We start from the raw sequence: 25,335 nt of genomic DNA, 5'->3' as shown, positions 1-25,335 counted from the left end.
TGTTTGTTTACCTTGAAGAAAAACACTCGCCGGAGTAACAACTCTGAAAATTAGAAGACAAAGAAGCCCTTGAAAGTTTAGAGAGAAGAAAATTTTGGAGAGAATGAAATTGGTGGCCAATTTCACGGAATAACTGCCCTATTTATAGGGAAAAGCCCATGAAGAAAGACCAATCAGAGAACAGCCCATGAAGCGTCAACCAATCAGCGTGCAGACACGTGTCGGACATGCAACCACGGGATGTCAATCGTTGCAACAGTTGAACGTCAATCAATGCAACAGTGACCAAGCGTCTTCAACACGCCCATTCACATCTCTCCGCCTATTCACCTTCCTCAACAAATTCCCAAGCATCCGTTCTCTCCGCCGCCACATGATCAACCAAGCTAGGTAGCGCGGCCGGGGCAATCAAAAACAACCGGCACTCTCAACCCTGGTCTCGGCCAGCGTCACTTTCTTTTCCACATCGGATGCCCTTTACACATCCATGTGGAGGGGGGATATGGTACGGCCTAAGAAAGACCAGGCCGAGGTAGAAGAGGCCGACGCAGTAGAAGAAGCCGATGCAGAAAATTTTTTACAAATTACTTGCGCAGAATATACGCTCAAACATACATCGGAGCCCATACCACGGCATAGACTACGCTGGGGGCAAATTGATGGGGCATATTCTGCACCGCTGACCAAGTCAACATATTGAGCAAGGTCAAAGGTGTCCACAGCAAGTCAACGACTTAGACAAGCCCTAGCCGATGACCCATCTACTGTCGGCTGGTCTCGGCATGACAACTGCCCCGGGCGCATATCCGCGTACTCATATCCAAGAACCCTCGGCCCCGCCATAGGTCCATCGGCCGAGGGTAGAACGGTCTTTCCACCTGCTAGCCACTTGGCCACTTGGCCACTACGTGACAAAAGGTGAAAGTCTATAAATACTCCTCAACCTTCATTGAGGAAAGGATCCACAATTTAACCTAAGAATCACTATTCATCTGGTATTATCTTCCTTATCTCTCTACAATATACATTTAGTCAAGTAACAACTTACCTCTCTAAGTTCTCGACTTGAGCGTCGGAGTGAGTTCGCTCGGCCCAAAGCCGAGCCCTCAGTTTGTTCATCATTTCAGGAGACCGACAGGAGGATTCAAGCAAAGACGTCATTCTACGAGCTACGAGTGGTAACAAATATCTGCTCTGGAATTACACCCGGAACAGAATGTAAATCACTTGATGTCCAACATCCCATGAGCTTGTCATGGGGACTATTTCTGCCCTTAGCTCCGCTGCTAATTGTTCAAGTTCCTACCTATCTACAAAGTCTAGCGTTATGCAATAGCTTTGCTATGGCTTGGTATAACTCCGAACTGACAAAGTGAGTCTTTTGTGAGAGGGTCTCAGAAGTCAGATCAACCCAAATATCTTTACTTTAGTTTTATGCTAGTTTTTTCAATCATATGTTCATGTTATTCAATTGTGTTGACGAGGGAGTCAGATTTTTGGGGCATCTGAAGGAATGGTGGATAATGGTTGAGAAATGGTCCAGTGAGTCATGGAATTTTGATTATACGTTTTTATTATACTGTTTGGGTAACAGTAACATCGTCTTTATTAGGCTTGTGTTCTTATTTTTATTCTATTTTCTAAATGAGTGTCAAATTTGTTTTACTAATCGTACACTCCAACAGATGACGTGTTTAATCGAGAACAAGGCTCTTGAGCTCAAGATAGCTCTAAAACAAGGGCATGGAATACAAGTCCAATTAAGGTTCGTTGCTTCTTATTTAAGTTACTACTTTTTTATTCTTTGAGCTACTAGTAATCTGGTATATGTCTTTCCATGTTATTATACTCTCCCTTGCATTCAATTTTAGTTGTTCATATTTCCCAATTCTCAATTCTGAGTTCTCAATTCTTGAGTTTTACTAAATGCTTGAGGTAAACATCATGGAAAAAGTAGTACCCCTATATAAACTGAGGAGTCATCTTAGAGAAGGAAAACTTACTTACAGAGATACTGTTACACTTTTTACTTCTTGTCTCAAAACCGGATCATATTGCAAGTGATATTCATATGAATGCTGTTTGTAAAAATAAAAATGTAGAATTGCTTAAGTCGTAAGCATACATTAATACATGATGCATCGTACACCTAATTAATGTTTGCTGGAAACATAGAATTTAACGTTTGATTAGATAAGTTAATTCTCTTGTTTTACTATTCCATTTGCGGCTGCCTTTTAGAGACTGGGGCAATGTTGTTAAATTTGGTCAAAAGCTCATCTTGGGTCATTTTCAGAAACAGGCGTTCCATTTGTCATCATTGTTGTTGTTTGGGGTTGTTAGTAATCAGGGATGCCAATTTGACTGAACCCTTTGAGTTACACAAATTCTCATTATAGACGGATACTATCCGTCTATACGTATAGACGGATACCATTTCCCCTCACAAAATACCCATTTGTCATAAAGTGGGAAACACATGAGGGGTGCCCCACCTTATCCCCCTACCCATTTTATTAGAGGTCTTTACCCGTCTGTTCGCCCCACCCGTCTATACCAAGACCTATTATTTGAGTTATTACCTTAAAGATATGCTTTGCGAATGTTTTGACTGATGTTTTGCTGACTCTCCTGCACTGTTACTCATGGTCAGGGCTGACCGGCTGAGCACAACATCACATTAGGGTAAAGTGTATAAAATTGTGAAATTAGTACTTAAATTTGGGTGGTAGGTCAAATTGTCAAGGAGGAAATATGCCTCTCTTTAGTGTGTTGCTCTCTCAGTTGAAATGTTTTGGCTTGGGACATATTTATCAGTTTCTAGTCTCATGTGTACTAACTTTTCTCCTTTTTATTCTGATAAAACTATGTGATAGATATGAGGGAGCCAAAGTGCATAGCCAAAATGGCTATATGGGCTATGCAGTTATCTGTAATGCCTACATGTTTAATCTCAGCTTTTGGTTGCAGCATCAAACCTCACATTCGATGATATCGAGAAACAAAGGAAGTATGAAACTATCTCCTTCGAAGAAGTTCAAAGTGAAGTCACTAAGCCCAAGGTGACCTTCCGTCTCTTTAAATTCACAAGTATCCTTATTTATGATTCCATTGCAAATGACTTATTGTTTTTCTTATGCTGCTATGCCCTAAGAAAAATAACCGAGGGCCTGATAGTTGAGGTTCAAACTTGTAAATTCATTACTTAAAGTCAGTATTATGGGAATGAAAAGGGTCTTGTATATCAACTTTTTGTTCATCCCTGCAGAGTTAATTAGTTGTTTCATTGTTTTTTTTATAAAGGGACGTTGCCTGAGGCCTCAACGAGGGACATTGGCCCTCATGAGCGTGACTTCAGGATACATAGTTGTCATTATGTCTTGTTTGTGTGGAATTGGTTGATGCTCTTTCACTTGTAGTATGGGGAAGAAGTGGACTCTAGAAATACTACTTAACTTAGCTAATTTTAACTAATTTAGTTTTTAGTTGGGGAATCAAACCTTATCAATTGTTTTTTAGATCACTCCATAAAGTATTTTTAAAGATACTAATGTTAATTTTTAAATGCCCATGTTTCTTTCTTTGATTCTTTCCCTAGTATTTTTTTTATAATTTGAAATATAAGAATTTGAACTGTCTCCTCTCTCCACTGGTTTCCTTAGTCAAGTCTGGTTTTAGGTTTACTCTATCATATGTCTCAGAAGCACATGGACAACTTCTGTCACCTTTAGTTTCTCAGTATCCTCTCAATGGTACCTGAATGAGCTTGATTGGTTGATATGCAGTACATATATGGGATCATTTTTCTTCAATGATTTCTACACACTTTTTATTTTTCACGAAAAAACATAATTTCAGGGAACGAGCATTTTTTCTTCAATGCTTTACCTAGCATTTCACGTGCTTTGGCGGAAGTAATTGTACGTGAGGCGAATTTTTTTTAGTAAATAGCAAATGAATTTTTTTTTATTGTAATTGCTTGATCATACGCTGAAAGTAATATGTTTTGGTTGTCTGCTAGGCTTTAATTGAAGGACTTCATGCTCCGGTTGTATTGTCTCACAATGACTTGCTATCTGGGAACATAATGGTGAATGAAGAGGAAGGTGAAACCACCACCGCAGTTCAGCTTTACTGATTCGAGTAATAATTATGCCTTTTGTTTGTAGCAAATATTGTACTGATTTTAGAGGGTTTATTTGTCATGTGTATGTATAGATTTTAGAGTATTTATTTCCTAATAAAAAAAGGATTGCAATGTAAATTGATAATTAGGATATATTATTTTAAATAAAATGATTTGAATGTTTTTTTTATACTAGTCTAAGTTTTAGTATTCGGATTGTATAATTTTGACAAATATATATATATATATATATATATATATATATATATATATATATATATATATATATATATATATATATATATATATATATATATATATATATATATATAGAGAGAGAGAGAGAGAGAGAGAGAGAGAGAGAGAGAGAGAGGTGGGATCCGGTGAGAACGATCATTCGGTGAGAACGGTGAGAACGCACTATATACATTGAATATATATGTGATTGAGTTTTTTTTTTTTTTTTTTTTTTTTTTTTTTTTAACCATATCTTGGATACACTTTAAAATATCGTAGGTACGCTTTTTACCCGAAATCCTACATACACTTTTTAAGAATTTAGATACACTATTTTTTATGCTAGATACACTTTTTACCTGAATTCTATATATACTTTTTAACAATATAGATACGCTTTTTTACTTAATTTTATACACACTTTTTAAGAATATAGATACACTTTTACCCATTTTTAGATACAATTTTTACTTGAATTTTATATGCACTTTTTAAGAATGTAGATATACTCGTTTTTTCCTATCCTAGGTACACTTTGTACGAGATATATTTAAAGTATCTAATCTAATATTATAATTAATGTATCTATTACAGTAGTAGTATTTTTAACGCTTCAAATGGATCAGTAGTCAAAATTATAACCCGTACTAAGTCGCTCACAGATACCCAAACACACGAATTCAATCATAAAGTTACATTCCACGAAATAGCAATATACGAAGTAACATACAGCAACAAATCTACTTCAATATTTTGCTAAGAATCTTATTGTTAAATGTCAGCAATGTAAAGGCCCAAACAACGTTTCATTTCAAACCACCGAGTGTCTTCCATCATACGAGGCCGGAGCAAAGTCAGACTGAGTCGATTCATATAATCGAAACCGCCACAAGTCAAACTCAAATTGCATAATCGACACATTGGGAACCGAGCTGGATCGAACAATGATTTTCGTAACACCAGGATGAATCAAAATACCACGTCGGGGCTCACATCGCTGTCGGCAACTGTAAACCTGAAGAAACAGCCTGTCTCCTTCACTGCCACGTTAGCGTCGGCATAGAAATGAAATTGATTATCGGACGTCGATTAATTTGGAGGAATTGAGGTGAAATGGAATTAATTACTTTAATTAAACAATTAAGAGTTTGATAGCAATATCGCACTACATGTGCGTTATGTTGGTGTCGGGTCTCGTCGCCGGCGAAGGAGAATCGTAATCTGAGGCTCGAGAATCAGGTATGTTTCGTATTTATGGTGCTCTGGCGACATCGTATTGCCATCGCCATCACCGTCGTTTCCGACGGCTACAACAAGTGGAACATGCGAGAAGGAGAGGGAAAGTGGTGACGGTGATGGTGATCGTAAGAGAAAGTGAGATTTATTGTGAAGGTAAAAAAAGGGTACAAGGAGGAAGTAAGATAATCGATTGTTATGGTGGTGGCGTTCACTGGCGTAAAAACGTTACGATCCGTCGAGTATATGGGGTCTAGGGTGGGGGTCGCCGGAGCTATGGTGTCGGCATTACTTGCGTGGGGTGAAAGGAGATAGAGTGATGGGTCAGATTGAGTTATGGGTTTATGCGTGAGAAATGAAATGGGTTAGAGTAGTTGGGATTTTCAATATCAGCCTTAGATTAATTAATAATTTGGCTAAGTAGTGTGTTCTCACCGTTCTCACCGAGTGATCGTTCTTACCGGATCCTAAATCTATATATATATATATATATATATATATATATATATATATATATATATATATATATATATATAGAGAGAGAGAGAGAGAGAGAGGGGGGGAGAGATTGGATTTGGTAATTTTGGTTCTTATGGTGAGTTGTGAGTTGGGGAATCTCAACCATTAGATTAAATTAGAGATGAGTGGCCAAGATTAATCTTGGTTGTATATAAAAGATTGTTATTTAGTTTATTTTTCTCTTTTCTAGTGCTACTTTTTTTTTTTTACTTTAATTTTTTTATCTCTTTTTTTTACCTCGTGTTATTATGCTTTTTTTTACAACTTTGATTTTTTTTTCCTCTTATATTTTTCTCTAATTTTCTCATTATGTTACCTTTTTTTCTTTTTCTTTTTGTACCAAATTTTTTTTTGCTTGAATTTTTTTTCACTCTTATTTTTTTTTTACCTCGTGTTATTATGCTGTTATTGTGCTTTTTTTAACTTGATTTTTTAACGACTTTGATTTTTTTTTCTCTTTTTTTTTTTACCACAAGTTATTGTGCTGTTATTGTTATTTGTTATTATTGTGATGCTATTCTGCCGTTACTTTGATTTTTTTTACGACTTTGATTTTTTTTCTTTTTTTTACCACGTGTTATTGTGTTGTTATTGTTACTCCGCTGTTATTGTGATGTTATTCTGCTGTCACTTTAATTTTTTTTACGAATTTGATTTTTTTTTTTTACCACGTGTTATTGTGCTGTTATTCTACTATTATTTTGGTGTTATTGTGATGTTATTCCGGTGCCACTTTGATTTTTTTTTACGACTTTGATTATTTTTCTTTTTTTTTTTACCACGTGTTATTGTGCTGTTATTCTACTGTTATTCTGCTGTTATTTTGGTGTCACTTTGATTTTTTTTTAGGACTTTTGACTTTTTTTTTACCACGTGTTATTGTGCTGTTATTCTACTGTTATTCTGCTGTTATTGTGATGTTATTCCGGTGTCACTTTGATTTTTTTACTCTTTTTTTTACCGCATGTTATTGTGCCGTTATTCTACTGTTATTCTGCTGTTATTCCGATGTCCCTTTGATTTTTTCTACTACTTTAATTTTTTTTTTCCTTTTTTTCCCCGTGTTATTGTGTTGTTATTGTTGTGTTATTGTAGTGTTATTCGTGTATTATTGTAGTATTATTCTGGTGCTATTGTTGTGTTATTGTACTGAAACATAAAAAACAAAGAGAAACCTAACAATTAATCAATAGAGAAATATAAAAAGTAACAAAAGAGACCCAATTCATGGGCAATCCATGTGATAAATATCTCTCATTATTTTCTAAAAAACAAGCTGTATCAAATAATGGGCAAAAGAAAATGAAATGGGAAAGAAAAAATCAGAGTGAAGATCAGTGACACCCGCGCTCTCCCTAAACCCGACATCAGCAACAACTCGGCGCCCATCATCATTTCGCACTCCCTAAACGTGTTAATGTTGACCCATCTACACGACTTCATACAAAAAGTTGAGTTCCAAGACACAAGATCCGGGTTCTGAATTTCGTTAAACACACGAAATGCAGACTGGGAGTCACCACAGCTAGAGTACATGTCAACCATAGCATTCTGTAACGGCAAATCTAAAGGCACACCAGTCACAATAACATGATCATGAGTAAGTCTACCGAAAGCATAATCACTCAACCTTGAACAAGCACTAAGTACCATCGAATAGCTAAATTCCGTAGGCAACACACCACTCCTTACCATGTTGCTGAAAAGACATAAACCTTCTGTTAACTTATTATTCTTGACATGCCCTGAAATGATACAATTCCAGGAATACGCGTCTTTAGCAAGAACATTTCCAAATACTTCATTAGCCAATTTCAACACCCCTATACTCTCATCTCACTCCTCTGCCAACCCACCATTAACACACCCCATCAATCACCATCAGCAGCTCGAACCCGACTCCGCTGCACAATCAGCCGTCTTCCTTCAGCAGTCCAGAATCGAAACCCAATTCGAAGCTTCACCAATGGAGGCACAAATAACTCTGAACCGAGCAACCCACTCAACCACCACCGAGGAGCCCACCATTAGTCTGGGCTCATCTCGGACTCCGCCAATCACTCCTCAATTTTAGGCGCCACAACATTTCAGTCCGCACCCCCTTACCAGGATAAATTTGAGCACAATCAATGTCTTCCTTTTCGCTGCTAAAACAATATCCGAAAACCCTCAGTGTGAAAAATATGACTGCACTCACTATAAGGCCATTAGCCACCGCGAAAACCATGACTGCACATGCAGCTGTACGAGCTCGTTGTGGGTTCCCTGCCCCAAGCTCATTCGAGACCCTGGTACCGTTTATACACCACAGAACAAAAATCAGCCCGATTTTTCGCTATTTGTTTAAGATCCCGGATACTGCGTCTTAGAAGTCACAAATGTATGGATATCTCCTTGGTCAAGAAAAGTAAGTTTACTACTTTATGTTCCTTGCATTTATTTTTGATCATGAATAATTTGGGATAATGGGATGTTTCAGGGGTCTTCAACCACCACCGGAACTGCCAGAGTTCCATTTATCACTGAGACCAGATGATTACGAGTTGCCAGCAATTGACAGCGCGTGGAGTAAGGAGAAGTGGGAGATTCAGAGACAATTGCTTAAGGAACGCGTAGAAGATCCAGAACACAAGGTTATAGGGATTCAAAGACATTCAGACACACAACCAAGTCTGGTAATTGGAGCCAAGATAGAATGACATAGGATTCTGCAACATCGTCATCTAACTTAATTACAGGTTCATCATGGTCAAAGTTTCCTCGAGTTTGTATATCTCCTTGAATGAACACAAAAACCAAGTATCCCAACATTTTCATTAAACTCGATTAAAGGTTCATTTTGCAGAACCTATTTTATATCTACTCCAGTGAATACAAACACCATGTCTCGCATCATAAAATGGGGCGAGTCCCCCATTATCAAAGATGTCAAATCAAACCTACTATAAACTAAAGAGAAAGCTGCAATACGACTCACCAATATCAACAAAATAGGGGGTAGCCAACTAGTCAATGACTTGATGATAATTGATATCATTTTACAACTTCATCTCCAAATTCGTCATCGAGACCTTTTCTCCGTTCTTGAGGAAATGTGGCCACTACTGCCTCAAAAACAGTCCACTACTACCATGGCAGGTTATCATTCCAATCATCGCAGCAACCGAGCACCACCTAGTTCACATCAATTCGTTCTTCTCTCTTCTCCAAATTAATGATATTTACAAAATTGAATTCGACTTGTTGAATTTGATGGTATAATTCGCAAAAATCTAGAAGATAAATCAATGCTAAAGTAATCGTTATGGGTGAAATTCTAGGTTTTTTATTGTTATTAATCGTTTCTTCAACCAAATTGGGATTTTTTTTTGCTTCAGAGAAAGAGAGACAGAGGGGTGTCGGTGGGTTTTTGTGTGGCTGGGAGGTGGGCAGTGTTAAGAAGTTCAACTAATGGGATCTAATCGCTGCCCTTGGTTTCCTTTGATCAAGTGGCTGAGATTTTTCAAACTCACAACTCATCGTAAGAACCAAACTCACGAGATCCACATATATATATATATATATATATATATATATATATATATATATATATATATATATATATATATATATATATATATATATGCTTGTGAGTTTTGTTTTATAGTGAGTTGTGAGTTTTAGCTTTTAAATCTCAAATACTAGATTATATTAGAGATGAGTGACCAAGTTCTAATCTTACATGTCATATAAAATCATTGTCATTTACTTATTTTCTCTTTTTTCTAGTGCTACTTTTTTTTTTACTTTAATTTTTTTTATCTCTTTTTTTTACCTTCTGTTATGCCTTTTTTTTTTTTTACAACTTTGATTTTTTTGTCCTCTTATGTTTTTCTCTAATTTTCTCATTATGTTACATTTTTTTCTTTTCCTTTTTGTACCAGTTTTTTTTTACTTGAATTTTTTTTACTCTTATTTTTTTACCTTGTGTCATTATGTTGTTATTGTGCTTTTTTTTTTACTTTGATTTTTTTTACGACTTTGATTTTTTTTCTCTTTTTTTTTTACCACATGTTATTGTCTTGTTATTTTTATTATTGTTATTAAATTGTTATTGTGATGTTATTTCATTTACTTTGATTTTTTTTACGACTTGATTTTTTTTTCTTTTTTTTTACCACGTGTTATTATGCTGTTATTCCAGTGTCACTTTGATTTTTTTACTACTTTGATTTTTTTTACTACTTTGATTTTTTACTCTTTTTTTACCGCATGTTATTGTGCTGTTATTCAGATGTTATTGTGATGTTATTCCGGTGTCACTTTGATTTTTTTTACGACCTTGATTTTTTGTTTCTTTTTTTACCACGTGTTATTGTGTTGTTATTCTACTGTTATTCTGCTGTTATTGTGATGTTATTCCGGTGTCACTTTGATTTTTTTTACGACTTTGATTTTTTTTTTTTTACCACGTGTTATTGTGCTGTTATTCTACTATTATTCTTCTGTTATTGTGATGTTATTCCGATGTCACTTTGATTTTTTTACTACTTTGATTTTTTTTACTACTTTGATTTTTTACCGCATATTATTGTGTTGTTATTCTGGTGTTATTGTGATGACTTTGATTTTTTTTACGACCTTGATTTTTTTTCTTTCTTTTACCACGTGTTATTGTATTGTTATTCTACTGTTATTCAGCTGTTATTGTGATGTTATTCCGGTGTCACTTTGATTATTTTCACGACTTTGATTTTTTCTCTCTTTTTTTTACCACGTGTTATTGTGCTGTTATTCTACTATTATTATGCTGTTATTGTGATGTTATTCTGGTGTCACTTTGATTTTTTTACTATGATTGTTTTACTACTTTGATTTTTTTACTCTTTTTTACCGCATGTTATTGTGCTGTTATTCTGGTGTTATTGTGATGTTATTCCGGTGCCACTTTGATTTTTTTTTTACGACCTTGATTTTTTTTTTCTTTTTTTCTTTACCACGTGTTATTATGTTTATTGTGAAGTGAGTAGTTGACCATTTAAAAGTATAAGGTAACGCTGAAGCTACTAAACTAGATAGAGAGTTTATTACGTTGAATGCTAACCATCTTCTTATGGGTTCATTGCTTTTATTGTCTATAATGGGCTTATACTCCTTTCATTTATTCATTTCGGCCTTACTCACTGACTACCCAATCATTTTAGTTACCTTTGGTATCAACAAAAGCAGAACGATTACCCAACACACTATACTGTTAGATAAAGGCGACAATTTTAATGATGCTTCATTCCCTTACAGACAAATTGTCTCAAGTATGTATAACCCTTATCGACTTTATCAACTTAACTAGTTTGTGTGTCCAGCTCTCTATTTGTTGAACATATTTGTGGACAACGCCCGCGGGAACTGCGTCCGCAGGATCCACACTAGGCATAATCGACTCGAGATTCCTTCGAATCGAATTAAAACAAATTAGAGTCGCCACCAAGTTTTTTAGGAACTTGGAACCGTTCAAGTCATCTTTACACCTTTCATCGAAAAGCATAAAGCCAATTGACTACGAGTGATTAAAGATAAAGACTTGTACCCTATATCACTCGATTAGAATGACTCTCGTAATCCAATGGTATTTAGACGGATCCACAAACCATAGATCTTGAGTAAGGGGTGAGGGTACGTGTTAGGAAGCCCATAAGGACACCTAACCCCGCCCGTCGATAACGGCCTCTACTAAGTCAAGTATCGGATTTCAAACAAGGTCGTAGCTACTACGATATATGATATGCAAACATCGTTTTAAAACCCTACACATGTGACAATAATTTCTATGTCGTTTAATGCATGAATACTAACTTTGTCAAAGTTGTTTTAGCATGTTGGTTGATTTGAAATAAAACATGCGCAAACACGGCTTAGGAGGAATGGGGGAGCCATTGGGATCTATCCTATTACAACCCAGGCATTTTATGCCGACACAACGAGAAATAAATTACAACTCGATCTAATTACAACAACTATCGAAATTATTTTGACTCAATTAAAATAAAACCTATATACATGATACAAAATTACAATACAAACTAACAAAAAACAACTTAAACTATTATGACTTAACTAATAAAATAAATGTAAACAAAAAGGCTAAAACTAAGTTAGATTGATTAATGATGTTAGCCGATTTATTAATTAGTAAACAAATTAGACTAAAATTAAACTAATTAAATTAAATTAAACAAATACAAAGGTTTGAAATAAATTAGGTACAACTTATTGATTAAATTCAACCCAACTCATTAAAATTATTCACCAATCCATATTTATTAAAATAGGATTAGTAAACAATTAAAGAAATAAAAGAAGAAAAGATATCAAAACTGGTAGACCCGTGCAGTGCACGGATCAGAAGTCAGAACAGACCCGTGCAGTGCACGGTTTTTGTAGAAAACAAAGTTAATTGCATTTTAATTTCGAAATCAGCAAAATAAATTACGGAAATATTCACTAAATCAAATTTACATATTTTGAACCTTAAAAAATAATAAAAACAAAATTTACAATATTAGAAACAAGTAAAACAAATTAAAGGTTAATTAATTATAAATTGAATTAAATAATTACGAACTAGGTTAAAAACAATTCTAATTTGTCAACGAGTGCAAATGGAAAGGTGTTAAGCACGCACTTCCATGCTAGCGAGAAAATTAGTGAATGGGAAGATCAATTCAATTAAAAATTAGAAGATTGCAAATTTCATTTACAATAATGTTATTTTACTCCTAAGATGCGTAATGAATTAACGAACTAAATTGAGGTGTTAAATTAGTTGAAAGAATTGTGTAAAGGTGGCCTACTATTACGATGAATGAAAAGATCAAAGTTAAAACAAAGGTACAAATAACATACTACGTCTATTAGATTGATTTAATTCTTTCCGATTCCAAATACGAGGATATGTAAATGAGAAGGGGATACGACCGACCAATCTGGCGGATTTCTTTCCCAACTCAAGTCAACGCGGGTATTCGGAATGACACTTTAACTCATACTCATACTATACTAATGTTTCATAGTTAGCGATGTTAGACGATGTATAATATATAAAATAAGCGATAGAAAAACAAATAAAAATAACGAAATAAAAAGGGAAAGAGGGAGGATTTGATGCACCCTCAACCTACATGTATCGTTGACACCGTCTTGGGTCGTAATCGATCGTAGATTTTATCTCGAGGGACCGTCGTCGACGAAGACAATTGAAATTGAATTTTGAAATCACGAAACAACACGTTCAAAAGGCAGACTTGAGCAGCGATTTTCAATCACTCACCACGACTTCGTTTCTCAACGATTTTTCAATCCGAAAGATGTTTTGGAAACTAGAAAGACTGAATTTTGTGAATATGGAAATAAACCAGAAGTTTTAATAGGATTTGTGCATGAGAATCAAGGCCAAAGACCACGACAGAAACTCGAAAACAAGATTTGTGTCCCTGTTTTCAAGCGGCTGTCACGGCTTTAGTTTAGGGTTTTTTTGGATGATTGATGGTTGTTATTTGCAGTATGATGTGGGCAGAACTTAGAGGAATGAAAGTATGGCAGAGGGGAGGTATTTATAGGGAGTTAAAGTAGGGTAAAAGAGAGCAACAAGCAGTCGGGCTGCTTTGTTTCGCTGCTGCTGTCCAGCAGCTTTCATGAGCTCGTGTAGGGTTTTTGAGGGGTGTTTCTTGGTGGGTAAGGCATGGTAATATGTTTAGGATAGTAAGGTGTGGATGGGTGGTCATGGGCACGGGTTTGGTAGCCGTTTGGAGCGGGTTTGGAAGTGTTTGATTGGGCTCGGGTTTGGAGAACGAAAACAGGGGGGCTGCTTATTGCGTGAGGTTTGTGAAGGAGTTTGGACGTGGGTTGCATGGGAAAGGGCTTGGAATTATAGCTTGATATGTGGGCTAGGTGGGAGGTGAGATATGGGTCGCATTGGAGTCGAATACGGGGCAGTTTTGGTGTCGGATTTGGGGCTGCAAAACAGAGCAGCGAAGGTGGTGTTGGGCTGTTTGGGACGTGATTTGGGAGGGCTAAGCCAGGGTTTTGGGGTGGGTTTTGGCTGGTATTTAAACACGGGTTGGAGGAGAGGGGATTGGGCTGATAGTGCGTCGAAAATCGAGCCCAAATCAAGTAGAAAACGAGCTCAAAAATCGCGTATAAAACCATCGTAAAAAATCGTGTTCTTCAAATACGGTTTATAAACGATATAAATTGATTTTTCAAATCAAATAACTAAAGAATGATTTTTCAAATCAAAAATATATTTTATTTTCAATAAAATAAATTTAAGAAAATAAATTCAAATTAAAACAATAAAATGAATTCACTTTTAAAAAAAACATTTAATTTAAATATCATTTAAATTAATAAAATACTTAAATCGACAACGCTCATTCTACATCGTAAAACGAGCCCAAATAATGACAATGACAACTAAAGAATACATGTGTCCTATCATCATCGGGTGTTTGTCGGGTTCTCTATAAATTCCAATATCGATGGATACGGGTATCTACAGAGCCCCACTTTGGTCGAGGCTTGGACAAAGCGAAAGTCAAAGTATACCCCAGTCCCTCTCGACCGAGGATTCTGCGGGTCGTTTATAGTCCATTAGACTTGCGTATATAAGCTCTTGACCATAAGAAGAGATCATACCGAAACTTCGTCGAGGATTAACTCTTGCTTCATTGCGTCAAATTGTCATCATTGGTCGTCGACCCATAAATTGCATATATGGTGGATTGAGCCTTATCCTTAGGCGCCTACGTATCCATTTACGACGGAATCAAATCCGCGTCGTAGTTCGGCAAGCTCGACACATGCCCAAAGTTTATCATCTGTTTGGCGTTTGTCCAAAATTCATCATCTGCTCACACTTGCCACAAATTTATCATCTGCTGGCACTTGTCCGAAATTCATCATTTGCTTACCACGGATTTCTTCCATTTCGTACTCTTGTATTGAATTGAATTCTTGGTGGATATCATCCTTTACATCTTGATAATGGTCTCTGAAGCCAACGGCTTAGAGCCCCGATTTGTGATGGCTCTAAAGTTGAAGACTTTAGAGCCCCCGATTGAAGCATATCCTGCTATATTTGAAACATAGAAAATGTACAAGCAATAATCATCACATAAGCACATTTGGATCATCGATCTTAAAATTGGATCATTTAAAAGATTGGGTCATCGACCCGAAAATTGAACACGTTGAAAGTCTTGAATAATTGGGCCATCGACCCGAATTTTGAATTTTGACATCACTTAGCATGTTGGGCCATCGACCTGAGGTTTGAAGTTGAAGTGTTGGAATCTTTGGGTCGTCGACCTAAAATTAAATTTGAATGATGGGTCATCGACCAAATTTGAACAAGTTGAAAATTTTGAATAATTGGGCCATCGACCCAAATTTTGAATTTGAAATGAATCCCTTGGATGTTGGGTCGTCGACCCAAAATTTGATGCAAAAAGTTTTTGAAATTTCGGAATTCTGAAATATTTGGCATTTTGAAATTGAACCTTGATAGGTGAGCAGGAAATATGACTCTGACACTCTGTATGACCCGTAAATAACGTGAGCGTAGCCCGCTACCGTAAAACAAAAAAGAAAATAAAACTGTAAGTGTGCACGGGTTTTAATTCGATTATTGACTTGTTGGGGGTAGAAATGTAAATTGGCCATTCTGGCGCCAAAAGATGGCAAATGGGAATCACAAGGTCGTCGGACTTAGGACGGAGATATCGTATGGCATGGGCGAGCTCCCGAGGACACATGGGAATCAAGATCACTTGGCATTGACAAGGTGGATTAAACTCACGGAGCAACAACTTTGGCTTCGCCCAGACACTAAACACAGACTGATTTTATGAGAACACTTAGACGTCACACATGACTTTTGTTGGGAACATTCTGTCACTCTTCTCCTCGCCTCCTTTCTTTTCAGCGGGTTTTCATCATTTCTTGCCACCGCCTTCTTTCTTTTCAGCGGGCTTTTACACGCCTTCTTTCTTTTCAGCGGGTTTTTCATATTTTCTGTTCCCAACACAAACCCACATCTATGTGACTCAGCATCTTTGCCTAAACCATTAGATAAAGCTCATTCTGAGACTCGATACTATTCATCCGAACCTATATCCTCATCCTAGCCTACATCGAGTGCTAAGACCGACTCAAACAAAGGTGGCTTCATTTGGACTTGGTTAAGACCCGTAAGAAACCGACAAGATGACAATTTGGTTGATGAGTGGATTGAATCCCTTATTCTGAAGGTCTGCCTACGTATTCGCGTGGAGCGAAATCAAATCCGACGTAGTTCGATCAAGGTGCATAAACATGGCATTTTGATTGTGTGTACACACTCAAAGGTTTCACCTAAGGTATCATGTCGTATCCCATTCTAGCCTGTAAGGTACTGTTAAATCCCGTGTCTAGGGTTGGTAACAAAAGGTTGTGGTTCTTTGGGATGTGGAGCTTGGTAAAAATAGGTTTGAAAGGTAAACCATCATTCTGAAGGTTCGTTTTGTGGTGCTAAGGCCAATGGCTATGGCTTATAACGTGGTTGTAAATGGTGTCTCAGATTTGATGAAACCCGAGTACAAATGGGTTGGGAAACGATGTGGGTTCAAATTTCCATGTCTGGACCCTAAAGGCTTAGCTTTACTACCACAAGCTAACTGATTCTCAGAATCCCTAACTATTCCCTCATAAATGCCTCGGGAAGGACTTAGGGGCATGGATGACTACTGATGGCACTACCTGACCATTTTGGCTTCGCCTTGAACTCCGATCAACATTTCGACATTTCTTTTCTTCTTTTCTTTTCTCTTTTTCTTCTTTCTTTTTTCGTCTCTTTTTCCTTTTTTCTTCTTGTTTTTTTTTGTCGTTTTTTTTCATCTTTTCCTTTTTTCTCTTTTTTTTTTTGAAAATGGTCTTCTACTCCTTCTCCTAGTCACCAATGGATACACCTTAAAAACTGGGCTTCGCCAACTAAATTGGGTTAGAATTAACAATTCCTTCTTAGAACGGGTTGATATCTTCTCTCTTCGAGAGGGGATGATTTTGTTGGGGAATGGGCTTACCTTCCGTCATCGGCATGGGAAATAAGGAGCTAGTCCGGGTTCGTCCTAGAATCATCTGAAAAGCTTGTCATAAGACTGGTTTTGATGGAGGTTTTCTACCGCCAGACATGGAATAGGTAAAGGAATCAAACACGGGATTCTGGTGTACCTTCCATTTTGAAACGGGACATATTTCTACCCAGGGATGCCTTTGAGTGTGTTGTGCATTTTATCATGCTTTTAGAATGATTGAGGATTGAAAACAAGACAAATTGGGAAACGAAACTGCAACCTTTTATTGGAATGACAAAAGTTTAACAGACTCGAAAGAACGATTCCTAGGACACACCCTAGGTCATCGCGGAACAAATGACTCAACTTCAAGAAAAGAAAGTCCTAGACTCGACTCTACTAAGATAAGAAAACAGATCCCGACTCATAATTTTCAAATATAGTTTTGAGCTTTCCCTTGTTCAGTTGTCAACTTAGATGCTCGGCTCTCGTCCTTGATCCCTGTGATGGTTTGCCTCCATCCCGAGGTAGTCCTCTGAGGATCTACGCTAGTGATGGAGGTTGGTGAATCGAATTGTCTTTTATTAACTTCGTTAATGAGAGGAGTACATTCTAGAGCAAGACTCCCGACTTGAATTTTATTCTTCGGGTTTGGCAAGAATTCAAAGCAATCCACAAATATTTTCCCGATAAACACCCCTTTCAAGTGACATGGGCGGATAAGATGGGAATAATCGACATTGTCTTCGACAGAAACAAAGTTGGCGTGATCGCCAAATGGATTGGTGATGTTATTGGGTTTAACAGTTGGGATTGGGAGTGTTCCATTCTCAATCATGTGTTGCATTTCGTGCTTCAGTCGATAGCACCTTACAGTATCATGGCCTTTCCCTTGATGAAAGGCACAGTAGGCATTTGGTTTATACCATTTACCTTGTTGATCAGTGGGAGGGTCCGGAGTTGGACCAATAGGCTTTAGCTTTCCTTGGGCTACGAGCCTTTGGAGAGCGTATGTATAAGTGCATCCGATATCGGTGAATGCCCTAGGTGTTTGGCGCTGCGACTTCTTCGATTGCCCTTCTAAGAGATTGATGGCTTCATCAATATGGGCGGTTCTTTGGGGCCTTGCCCTTAGACGATGAGGCCCTTGGTACCCTTTCGGCCTTTCGGCCCGCCTTATGACATCATCTTCTACCTTTATCCCGATTCTTATCAATTCTTTGAAAGAGCCAAAATTCTGGTATTTCAGAGTATTGCGGTAAATAGGTCGTAGATTCTTTACGAACTTATCTACCATTTCAACTTCATCAGGCTTCTTGGCTAATTTCACGCTTTCAGCGCGCCATCTTGCAAGGAATTCAGTAAAACCTTCTTTTTCTTTCTGTGTCATCACCTCCAATGTTCTTATGTTGGTTTGAATCTCGACATTATCAGCATAGTGCTTGCAGAACTCCACCGTAATATCTTCGAAAGTGAGGAAGTTCTTAAGGTCCAGATTGTAGAACCACGCCTTCGGGTGTTCATCCAGAGATTGAGCGAAAATTTCAGAGAGCATGTCAGCAGGTACTCCCTTCAGTGCTAAGTACCCCTTATAGGCCTTAACATGGTGGACTGGATCTTCTGTGCCCTTAAACTTTGGGATATCAGTGAGTACCATGTTTGTAGGCAACTTATCCTGAACTGGGGCATAGGCCCTAGCATTCTCGTAGTGGATGTTCTTCTCCTGGGAGAGTTTCAGACGGTCCTCAATGAACTTGAACCGTTTCTCCAGATCAGTCAGAGGTGGGGTAGATGAAGAGGAATCTTCACCCAGTTTGGATTCGATCACATCCATTCTGGACCTCATGAGGTTCACGGCCTCAGTGAGTTTGTTAACAGCGTCTTCCATTGCTTGAAGTCGGGGTTTTGGCGGCCTTTCTACAAGAAAACCCGGAACCGAGTCAATATTCAAATGTAAGAGCCCCTGCACACTTAAGGACACGATACCAACTTGACTAAAACAAAGACTCGACTTAAGACTGAGCTAACCAAAAGGTTTGACTCACGGTTGGATTTAGACCTCGATTAGTTTCAGACTCGACAAGACGACATGACTCAAGTTGTCATAGCTCGATTCTAAACTGGACTCGGTGTGACTAAACCCGTGATTGGACTAACATAGCCCATAGGTTTAAGTGAAACACCCTAAATGGCGTAGCTTGGACGTTTCTGTGGACTATCCTAGACCAATTGGTCGACCCACATGACTCGAAGCCTAAGAGGTGAGCTTGGGTGACCCAACAAGATCGTGTTCTAGATTCTCGGGGCAAAACACGCCTAGCCTAACACGGCCAGGACCCGGACACGACTCGACGCATTTCATGCTTGGTTAAGGTTCGAGAAATATTTTGGATTGAATTTGAAAAAAAAAAAAAAACGAATAATCGATTTGAAAATGAGATTTAAAATGGGCAGCATGCCGGCTATAAAAGCTTATTTTGGGCCGAAAAATCTAGTCCTACTTGGGCAGCATTCCGCGTTTTTAAAACCATGCTATTTTGAAAGTAAGTTGTTCAAAAGTTCGGTTTTGAAATTGATACGGAAAATTTGAAAAGACTCGGGAAATTCATTTCGCACATTGTCATTCTCTTGTTATAAGGATGTATGCTCCTAGACATCTCTAAGTTTCGGCAAGTCTTCTACAAGAAGGTCTATGCCCTCCATCCTTTTTGGGTCTTATAGAGCAAGGGCCTTTAGGTAGAGTACCTAGAAGAGCATCCCCACCATCAAGAACCACGACGAGGCGGAGTGGAAGCAAGCAATGTGCAAGTTCCTGGCATAGTGGGACGTCGCCCCCCACGCATCACAAAGAAGCGCTGGCACGGCCCGGGAAAGTCCTTAAGGGTTTATGCATGAATCGTAGCACTACGAGTAATGTTTTACTTTCCAATACTTTCTTTTCAAGTTTCACCTCGGAGGAAAAGACCCTAGAAACAAAGTGTAACTAGTCCTCTTTTCCCCAGCGGAGTCGCCAAACTGTGGACAACGCCCGCGGGAACAGCGTCCGCGGGATCCACACTAGGCATAATCGACTCGAGGTTCCTTCGAATCGAATTAAGACAAATTAGAATCGCCACCAAGTTTTTTGGGAACTTGGAACCGTTCAAGTCAACTTTACACTTTTCATCGAAAAGCATAAAGCCAATCGACTACGAGTGATTAAAGATAAAGACTTGTACCCTATATCACTAGATTAGAATGACTCTCGTAATCCAATGGTATTTAGACGGATCCACAAACCATAGATCTTGAGTAAGGGGTGAGGGTACGTGTTAGGAAGCCCATAAGGACACCTAACCCCGCCCGTCGATAACGGCCTCTACTAAGTCAAGTATCGGATTTCAAACAAGGTCGTAGCTACTAAGATATATGATATGCAAACATCGTTTTAAAACCCTAACATGTGACAATAATTTCTATGTCGTTTAATGCATGAATACTAACTTTGTCAAAGTTGTTTTAGCATGTTGGTTCATTTGAAATAAAAGATGCGCAAACACGTCTTAGGAGGAATGGGGGAGCCATTGGGATCTATCCTACTACAACCCAGGCATTTCATGCCGACACAACGAGAAATAAATTACAACTCGATCTAATTACAACAACTATCGAAATTATTTTGACTCAATTAAAATAAATCCTATATACATGATACAAAATTACAATACAAACTAACAAAAAACAAATTAAACTATTATGACTTAACAAATAAAATAAATGTAAACAAAAAGGCTAAAACTAAGTTAGATTGATTAATGATGTTAGCCGATTTATTAATTAGTAAACAAATTAGACTAGAATTAAACTAATTAAATTAAATTAAACAAATACAAAGGTTTGAAATAAATTAGGTACAACTTATTGATTAAATTGAACCCAACTCATTAAAATTATTCACCAATCCATATTTATTAAAATAGGATTAGTAAACAATTAAAGAAACAAAAGAAGAAAAGAAATCAAAACTGGCAGACCCGTGCAGTGCACGGATCAGAAGTCAGAACATACCCGCGCAGTGCACGGATCAGAAGTCAGAACAGACCCGTGCAGTGCACGGTTTTTGTAGAAAACAAAGTTAATTGCATTTTAATTTCGAAATCAGCAAAATAAATTACGGAAAAATTCACTAAAATAAATTTACATATTTTGAACCTTAAAAAATAATAAAAACAAAATTTACAATATTAGAAACAAGTAAAACAAATTAAAGGTTAATTAATTATAAATTGAATTAAATAATTACGAACTAGGTTAAAAACAATTCTAATTTATCAACGAGTGCAAATGGAAAGGTGCTAAGCACGCACTTCCATGCTAGTGAGAAAATTAGTGAATGGGAAGATGAATTCAATTAAAAATTAGAAGATTGCAAATTTCATTTACAATAATGTTATTTTACTCCTAAGATGCCTAATGAATTAACGAACTAAATTGAGGTGTTAAATTTGTTGAAAGAATTGTGTAAAGGTGGCCTACTATTACGATGAATGAAAAGATCAAAGTTAAAACAAAGGTACAAATAACATACTACGTCAATTAGATTGATTTAATTCTGTCCGATTCCAAATACGCGGATATGTAAATAAGAAGGGGATACAACCGACCAATCTGGCGGATTTCTTTCCCAACTCAAGTCAACGCGGATATTCGGAATGACACTTTAACTCATACTCATACTATACTAATGTTTCATAGTTAACGATGTTAGACGATGTATAATATATAAAATAAGCGATAGAAAAACAAATAAAAATAACGAAATAAAAAGGGAAAGAGGGAGGATTTGATGCACCCTCAACCTACATGTATCGTTGATACCGTCTTGGGTCGTAATCGATCGTAGATTTTATCTCGAGGGGCCGTCGTCGACGAAGACAATTGAAATTGAATTTTGAAATCACGAAACAACACGTTCAAAAGGCAGACTTGAGCAGCGATTTTCAATCACTCACCACGACTTCGTTTCTCAACGATTTTTCAATCCGAAAGATGTTTTAGAAACTAGAAAGACTGAATTTTGTGAATATGGAAATAAACCAGAAGTTTTAATAGGATTTGTGTACGAGAATCAAGACCAAAGACCACGACAGAAACTCGAAAACAAGATTTGTGTCCCTGTTTTCAAGCGGCTGTCACGGCTTTAGTTTAGGGTTTTTTTGGATGATTGATGGTTGTTATTTGCATTATGATGTGGGCAGAACTTAGAGGAATGAAAGTATGGCAGAGGGGAGGTATTTATAGGGAGTTTAAGTAGGGTAAAAGAGAGCAACAAGCAGTCGGGCTGCTTTGTTTCGCTGCTGCTGTCCAGCAGCTTTCATGAGCTCGTGTAGGGTTTTTGAGGGGTGTTTCTTGGTGGTCAAGGCATGGTAATATGTTTAGGATAGTCAGGTGTGGATGGGTGGTCATGGGCACGGGTTTGGTAGCCGTTTGGAGCGGGTTTGGAAGTGTTTGATTGGGCTCGGGTTTGGAGAACGAAAACAGGGGGGTTGCTTATTGCGTGAGGTTTGTGAAGGAGTTTGGACGTGGGTTGCATGGGAAAGGGCTTGGAATTATAGCTTGATATGTGGGATAGGTGGGAGGTGAGATATGGGTCGCATTGGAGTCGAATACGGGGCAGTTTTGGTGTCGGATTTGGGGCTGCAAAACAGAGCAGCGAAGGTGGTGTTGGGCTGTTTGGGACGTGATTTGGGAGGGCTAAGCCAGGGTTTTGTGGTGGGTTTTGGCTGGGATTTGAACACGGGTTGGAGGAGAGGGGATTGGGCCGAAAGTGCATCGAAAATCGAGCCCAAATCAAGTAGAAAACGAGCTCAAAAATCGCGTATAAAACCATCGTAAAAAATCGATTTCTTCAAATACGGTTTATAAACAATATAAATTGATTTTTCAAATCAAATAACTAAAGAATGATTTTTCAAATCAAAAATATATTTTATTTTCAATAAAATAAATTTAAGAAAATAAATTCAAATTGAAACAATAAAATGAATTCACTTTTAAAAAAAACATTTAATTTAAATATCATTTAAATTAATAAAATATTTCGTCGACAACGCTCATTCTACATCGTAAAACGAGCCCAAATAATGACAATGACAACTAAAGAATACATGTGTCCTATCATCATCGGGTGTTTGTCGGGTTCTCTATAAATTCCAATATCGACGGATACAGGTATCTACAATATTGATTCATTTTTATAAACAATGTATAATGACTAATATTCTCTTTCAGAATGCAGGTTGTATATGTGGAGTAACCTAAAATGCATCACGAATACTACTACAACAACAACAACGACTACAACAACAACAAGCATCAAGAATATTAATAAACCACTAAGTCCCACCAGCAGTGACACCAGCAGCAATACAAGCTGTGTTTCTAATGACAACAACAACAACAATTATGAGTATTTGCAGATACATTGCCTAATCTTCATTTTCACGAGCTTCCTCCTGCTAAACCCACTCATTTAACACCAAATCTAGGTAACATTTTCCCACTATCTACCTTTTATCCCTCTTTTTTTGTTTCTATTTTTGTCTGTTTAAAAAAGGTCAACTTTCAAGCTCTCATCTTATATGCTAACTCATCCAATTCCGATTTTGCGAGTCACCCATTCAAGATGTATTTTAGAGCTTAATGCCGGCAATCAACTATATATATTATACCCATTGGCGAGACCGACCGTAATTATAGATCCACAAATGACTAGTTTGGTTTTCTGTCGTTGTTACTCTTCCTAAGTTGCACCCAACTGTTACATTAATTCCTTACCTCCTTTATTCGAAATTTCAGTTCCCACTGTCGGCGAAATCTCGATTATTCTTCATCAATCAAACTCCAAATCTCGATTATTCTTCATCAATACTCGATTTTCCGGCGAAATCTCTGGCGTGAGAGCGATCGGAGGTCGACGAGGGACAGAAGCCGTTTGGGAAGTATGCTGTCATTAACTCCGTCTCCTCTTCTCCATGGCGTCAAGGCGAGTCACTTTAGGCGGATGCAGTCGACACCAGTAAAGGAGAGTTTGAGATCACTTCCACGTTTGTTTCTGATTGTAGTGGTGATAATGATTTGGATTATTGTAATGGTGACTTGGTGGTTGTTCAGAAGGTGAAGAAGAAAGGGAAGAATCAATATTCGGTTTTCTCAGTTTAATATTGCCGATGCCGACAAGAAGTTAGGTTTATTAAATTAGATCGCCATTGTTGAAATCTGAAAGTTTTTTGGGGATTTTTTTTGACAGGGAGTTAGGTTTATGGAGAAGAGAGAAGTAAACAAAAGAGGAGTGAAGAGAGACTCAGAAAGACGCGTGTTTTATTTTCATCTCAGCCGTGTATTTCTACTTTATTCAATGGCTGAGATTTGTGAGCACACAAACTCACAACTCACCGTAAGAACCAAACTCACGAGATCCCGCCTCTCTCTCTCTCTCTCTCTCTCTCTCTCTCTCTCTGAGAGAGAGAGAGAGAGAGAGAGAGAGAGAGAGAGAGAGAAGAGATCAACTAAGGCCATGTATATGTATTGAGTCCATAAGTTCTATTAATGGCCATTGGATGGTGAAAATGGATGGCCAAGATCAACCCCAAAAAAGTGTGTTTAATAGCTAATCTCACCATCTCTCTCCTCCTTCACTAATCCACTCTAATTAATCACTAATTTACTATATACTTGTTTTCCACTCATCCATTTATCTCCCATCTTACACATTTCATTTCTCTCTCCTCTCAAACTCTAAAAAAAAACCCAAATAAATAAAAAAAACCCAAAAATCCAAATAAATAAAATACCCAAAAATCCAAATAAATAAAAAAACCCAAAACACCCAAAAAAATCAAAAATCCAAAAAATAAAAAATGCAAAGAAATAAAAAAGTTCTCTTCTTCTACACCACCACCCCACCCGACACCACCCACCGCCACGACCCACCGTCTCACAACCACCGCCGCCGCCAACCCCACCGCCGCCGCAACGTTTTTTTTTTATTTTATTTTATTTTTTCGTTTTGATGTTATTTTTTATGTTTTGAGTTGTTTTTTTTATTTGTTATTTTTGTTGTGTTTTTTTCATTTGTTATTTTTGTTGTCT

The 25,335-nt window shown here is 37.4% G+C and overlaps 2 long non-coding RNA genes across 2 annotated transcripts; one reads left to right on the top strand and one right to left on the bottom strand.

Annotated features, from left to right (window-relative positions):
• The first annotated feature begins 1,222 nt into the window (after window positions 1–1,222).
• LOC141626627 (uncharacterized) lies at window positions 1,223–4,244 on the top strand. Its single transcript, XR_012536232.1, has 3 exons — window positions 1,223–1,765; window positions 2,971–3,062; window positions 4,022–4,244. It is a non-coding gene; the product is annotated as an uncharacterized LOC141626627 (long non-coding RNA).
• Window positions 4,245–7,292: 3,048 nt separating this feature from the next.
• On the bottom strand, window positions 7,293–9,537 carry LOC141626626 (uncharacterized). Its single transcript, XR_012536231.1, has 2 exons — window positions 9,089–9,537; window positions 7,293–8,977 (listed from the first exon to the last, which is right to left on the bottom strand). It is a non-coding gene; the product is annotated as an uncharacterized LOC141626626 (long non-coding RNA).
• Window positions 9,538–25,335: the final 15,798 nt, after the last annotated feature.

Source organism: Silene latifolia, chromosome Y (genome assembly GCF_048544455.1).
Source record: "Silene latifolia isolate original U9 population chromosome Y, ASM4854445v1, whole genome shotgun sequence".
Taxonomy (NCBI): Eukaryota; Viridiplantae; Streptophyta; class Magnoliopsida; order Caryophyllales; family Caryophyllaceae; genus Silene; species Silene latifolia.
The sequence above is the reverse complement of the archived record's forward strand: the minus strand, read 5'-3'. Positions and strand labels throughout refer to the sequence as shown.